Genomic DNA, 6,000 nt, shown 5'->3' with positions numbered 1-6,000 from the left:
CCTGGCCTTGAACACTTCCAGGGATGGGGCATCCACAGCTTCTCTGGGCAACCTGTTCCAGTGCCTCACCACCCTCGCAGTGAAGAATTTCTTCCTAATATTTAATATGTCTGCCCTCTTTCAGTTTAAAATTGTTACGCCTCATCCCATCACTACACTCCCTGATAGAGTTTGTCCCCATCTTTCCTGTAGGCCCCCTTTAGGTACTGTTAGGCTGCTATAAGGTCTCCCTGGAGCCTTCTCTTCTCCAGGCTGAATGACCCCAACTCTCTCAGCTTGTCCTCACAGAGAGGTGCTCCAGCCCTCTAATCATCTTTATGGCCCTTCTCTGGACTTGCAGTTAGCAAACTGCATGCAGCATTCCAATTCCTTTTCTCTAAGAGGTTATAAATAAGTGCCCTTTTTTAACGAGGTCTACAGTAATGGATATTTTCATGGTACCTAACAATAACTAATAATAAAGATGACCTACCCTACCTCCCTAGTGTAAAAAAAAGTGTTTGTCTTAAAATGTAAATTCATTCCTCTTAGCAAACCTCTGGAAAAAACGCATTTAATCACGTGTTCCGCCAGAACACTAATGAAATAAAAATTAGTTGGACTTTCCAATTAATTCTTTTAAGATCCCATAATATTAGGTAGGAGAAAAGGTGCTGTTTTGTCTTAGTAAGGAGGTCATTTCTTTTGTTAATGCCAAAGTGAATATTAAATGAGTTTCAGGGAAACATGCAAGTATCCTTATAAGTAAATTAAACTTTGCCTTAAGATGCAATGAAGAATAAGTACATACAGTCCCTACATACATCACATTGTTTTTAAAGGCAGTTTTCAGGTGGGACTCCCATTTGGTATTTGGATATATTTGCCCTAAATACAGCTATAGGAAAAAGACTGCAGGGAAAGCTGCAATAGGATGGTCCAGAGGTAAGTGCAGATCAATCAGATAATATTTAATGTCGCCAGAATATGGCTATAGAGCCTACTTTAACTGCAAATTGTGCTGAGGTCCCAATTGCATCCATCATTAGGCTATAATTTATTACCACAATAGTTATCCAAACATTTTCTATTCACACATGGCAGACCAATAGGCAAATGAATGTTCTCTTACCGTATCTGCAAATAACTAATTAAAGATGATAGGGAAAGTTCTTCAGAAGAGCAACAGGAACAAGGCCCAGAACTGTCTTACTTGTGTGAGCAGAAAGTTCCTGGAGTTCATCAGCAGCTTCTGTTGGCTATCTACAGCCACTGGAGTCCTTCTATGGAGTATGCAGTCACTTGATTTTATTGAGAAATACATTCTACAATTTACTTTTCTCTCCTCCACTTTGGAGCCTTGTAGTTTTATCAGATGCTTTCACTTTGGATTAACATTTTCTACAGCTGGCATCATACGGGGAGGTTTATTCCGCCCGCTTTTTTCGGGATTGAGCAAAATCTCTGTAAGGCCTCCTTTTAATTCCAGTAAATATGGAAATGAATGCTCTGATTTGTGTGAGTATTCACACTTGAATTGGCATAGTTCAAAAAAAATGAAGTGAGAAACCTCAAAGTTGACTTATTTCTAGTCTTCATTACAGAAGATAAAGAAAATTATGAATACCTAATTCCAAAATTCTGCATATGCATATGACTATGTTTATGCATTTATGTAGCAATTGATTTTAGGAAGATTTAAAAATGTGAAACATAGTTTAGGATATAAAAGTGAAAGAAGGCCTAGATATTTTGCAGTTTGAAAAATTCACAAACTTTTGTTTGTGTAAATATGAATCACAGAGGAGCATATTTTCCCACCCAAGGGATTATTTTCAGGATTTAAAAATAGGTAGGTATATAAACATTTTGAATCATTCTTAATAATTCTTCAGATCCTTTAATATCATATTGTTCTTGAATCTAACATAGTTTTTCTGAGTATTAAATAGCAGGTTTAATAGTAAAGTTATTACAGAAGGACTGTTAAAATATTTACCGTTAATATATAACGATATATTTGTAATTTATTACTTCATAATGAATATCAGATAGTTTTAACTCTTTAATGCATTTGCTCAACAACATTTGGCTGAAAACAGTGTTGCATTTGATTTTGCAATAGATATTAATTTATTATACCAATTATTGATTATATGGTGGTCAACAGGTTTAAAGGGTCACCCTTAACTGTGATATAAATATCTGAGTCTTCCATCTCAAAAGTGAGCCAGTCAATATTCTGTGGTAATAAAATTTAATAGAACTTTCTTACTGTAATATTATTGATTTTGATTAGACTGATCTATGTAAATGAGACCTTTTAACTTTCATACAACATGACCATTGTGTGGAAACTAGCTGGAAGATATTCTTTAGAAAAAATGCCAGTAGCATAAATTTTCATTGAGTGGTGAGTTATAGAAGTTTTGTAAGGAGTAAGTTATCCATTTTAAAATTAATTTAACTTCTGCCATTTCAGTATATTAAGCATATTCCCATGGTTTATCTTCCACCGTTGCCTTCAGATTCTTAGTCTGTGATCAATGATTCAGAATATAATCTTGGGAAAGATTTACCATGAGATTCATGTACTCTTACAGTAGTTTGAAAACTGATTATTTATCATTTTTTTCTTGTTCATTCTTTTTTTTTTTTTCTTAGCATGAATTATTTTGGCCACAGAATAGTAATCGCAAAATTCCTACTAGATGAGTTGGAAAGGAGAAAATATTTTCAAATATTCCTGTTTAACAGCTTTCTTCCAGATTTTGCCAATAAAAAGCATGGGATTTCAAGAGCTCTTTCAGATAGCAATATGTCTATGTTTAATTCATAAAGCAACTCACCAACACGTGAATTACAAAAACCCCCACCATATTCTGTACTAAGAAATTCTGTCAGGAGTGACCCTTATTCTTTAAATGGTAAAATCAAAGGTTCTTGAAATCCTTAATTTAAGTGCCAAAGATATCTCAGACTAAAAATTGGAATCCTGGCTAGCACTTCTACAAGTATCATTTGTTCCAGAGAGGATAGTTGGCACTGATTTTCTAGGTCAGTGGTCTCCAAGCTTTTTTGATCGCGAACCCCTATCAGTAAAAGATTTTTGAGCATGCACCCCCAGTGTATGTATATTTATTCATTTATAAATGATATACATGTACCACTGCACTAATGTATTTGTACATTATAAAACATATACAACAATAGTAATTAAAAAGGATGAGCTAAAGATGAAATAAACACTATTTTTAAAAATATTCTTAATTTTGTTTAATAATTGTGCAAAAAAATATTGTCTTCTCGCACACCTATGGATTTTATTGTGCACCCTGTGAGTGCACAATCTCCCCCCATTTTGCAGACCACTGCTCTAGATGAACCAAAGAAAACTGAGTACAGTAGGCAACCTTGCCAATTCCTGTATTGCACAACCAATACTTTTTAATTCATTCCATTTCAGAGCGATACTAAATCAAATGGGAAGAAAAGAAAAGACAAAAAAAAACCCCAAAAACAAAACCCAAACCAAAAAGTAAACATCCTGTAGAAGAGAAATCTATTATCTCATTGAAATCATGGGGTATTGTGTAAATCCAAATTGCACTTAGTAAATCCTAGGCTAATTATGAGTAACTCTGCAGATAAAAAGTATCAATTTTTACTTCTTTCCTTTTTTAAAATGTTTTCTTCTTATATTTAAGTATTATCATCCAGACTAGCCTGTAGAAGGGAAACACACATCAATTTCCAATAAAAGATTGTGAGAAGACGTGTTCTAACTGTGTTGTGTTCAGGAAAGTCTTGTTGGAGGGTAGAGACCTAGAGTCCTCCTGCACTTACAGGAGACGGGTCTGCAAATGCCCAGAAAATGGATAATGAGAGAATAGTTTTTGTTTTAAGGGACCAAAAGGTGCCACTATCCTGATATCCAACAGGGACCAGTGTCTGTATATATTATGCCTCTCGGTAGGTGTTTCAGCACAAAAAGAATGGAGCGTATTTCAGTTTTTCTTGTTTCAGCTTCTATTCTAGTTGAAAGAAATATTGGGTAAGTCCACATTAATAAGTAACTCAGTGCAAAAGAAGCTTATCTGAAAGGTGAAACGGTTGATACTGAGATGTCCATGCCTTCTCTGTATCTGTTTTAAGGAGTATTTATTTAGCATCAGTTTTACTCTGTTCCCATGGACTGCATGCCCTTTAGAAGTTGGAAAACACTCTTCTCCTGCAACACATCTCTCAGTCTAGTTTCATCCATAAGTAACACAGCTCACACACTCAAGACTGCTCCAATTTGCAATCCAAAATACAGTAAGTGGGGGCAATTGCAAGATTCACTTCAAAATCACATTCCTAATCTGAACTAAAACACGAACGTAGATGTGCTGATCATCTTGATGGCTCATTTTAGTGTTTCCAAATGTCACACTGTGTATAGCTGTATTATTCTGAGCCTGTAGTTTGGATCTGCTACGTTCTAGCTACAAAACCCATTCACAAAGAGATCGTGACAAAAAATGCATCTGTGATTACATACGTCAGCATGGAATTCACACTGTTTTTAAAAAAGTGTGGAGAAGTGAAATATCGCGCTCTCATTTCTTCTTTTCCACCCTCAGATGGGTAGATTGCTCTCCATAAATCAGGAAGGCAATGTCTCCTGCATTTCAGAACTTCGCTGTTTCTTGCGGTTCGAGGAGTCTTTCAGTAGGAATGTGGGAGTAACTCATGGCTACTTTGAATCCTTTAAGTCTTTTATCTACACAAAGGGGAATTAATTAACTTAGTTATTAGGGGGCGTAGTTAGAACAGTAGTCAATGGCAGAGCCGGGATAGGACAACGCTATCTGAAATGGCCAAGAAAAGGTATAAATGCTGGTTTCATAAGAAAAATTTTAACAGAGAAAGGTACAGGGACAATTTACCTGTCTCCACATTGGGGAATTTTTAACTGAGACTGAATAATCTCCTCCAGTTCAAGGAGAAAATAATCCAGATATATTGCCTAATTCTATTATATGTTACAAATGAAAGCAGGCTAATTCAATCCTGAATATTACGGAATTTCTTTTTCTCAATAACCATAAAAAATGAAACTATTCCTTCCTTTGTGCTCCATTGTCCCTCAGTGCTCACTTACAGAATCACAGAAACATGTAATGGATGAGGTGGGAAGGGACCTCTGGAGGTCATTTGGTCCAATACCCCTGGCTTAGGCAGTTCTCCAGGATTTACTTCTATTTTTCATATAAACACATCGATTAACCACAGAAGGGGAGAAGCAAGGCAGATATTTTTTTTTCTTGTGATTGGAACACCAGCATAACACAGTTCTGAGGCAAAAGCTTTCCTTCTTTCCATTAAAGGAAAGTGTCCAGTCCTTCACTTAGGTCTCAATAGGAGACTGTACATGACTGTTTCTGACAAAACTGTTAGAAATATTTTCATACTTGTCTTTTTTTCATTTTGTAATCTCAATTTGAAAATGTTCCATAGTGCTTAAATTGGCCTCCAAATGGTTGATCTCCTTTCAGCTAGGCTAACCATCCTCAGGCTGATCAGTGTCTTAGGTTAGCCTAAAGATGTTTGACCACAGGAAGGAAGTGCTTTATATCTTGCTGAATAAAATGTTCTAGGTTCAAACAAACTCCCATAAAAACCAATAGAAAAACTTAGCTGTGAATGTGGAAGACAGAGCCTGACAGAATGTGCTATATGAAGAGATTACCATGTAATGGATGGTTTAAAACTACAAAGGATAACTTTTTATGTACTGAATCAAGGAACATAATTGTGTTTGGTTGTGTTGCTTATTTTTAAAAATAAGATTTCAGCTGACATCCAATAAAGAACTAATAAAAGTACCTTTCTAATCTAAAAGTGTAGCTGTCATTCCATGTAATAAAATAAGGCAATGTTCTTACTCTAAGGAAAATGCAAAACTTAAAACTTCAGAAAAACTTAAACCCATTTAAAAATCAATAGGACTCTTACCAAGTAAAATCCAAAGGATTC

Source organism: Rissa tridactyla, chromosome 2, assembly GCF_028500815.1.
Source record: "Rissa tridactyla isolate bRisTri1 chromosome 2, bRisTri1.patW.cur.20221130, whole genome shotgun sequence".
Classification (NCBI taxonomy): Eukaryota; Metazoa; Chordata; class Aves; order Charadriiformes; family Laridae; genus Rissa; species Rissa tridactyla.
This window is presented reverse-complemented; position numbering follows the sequence as displayed.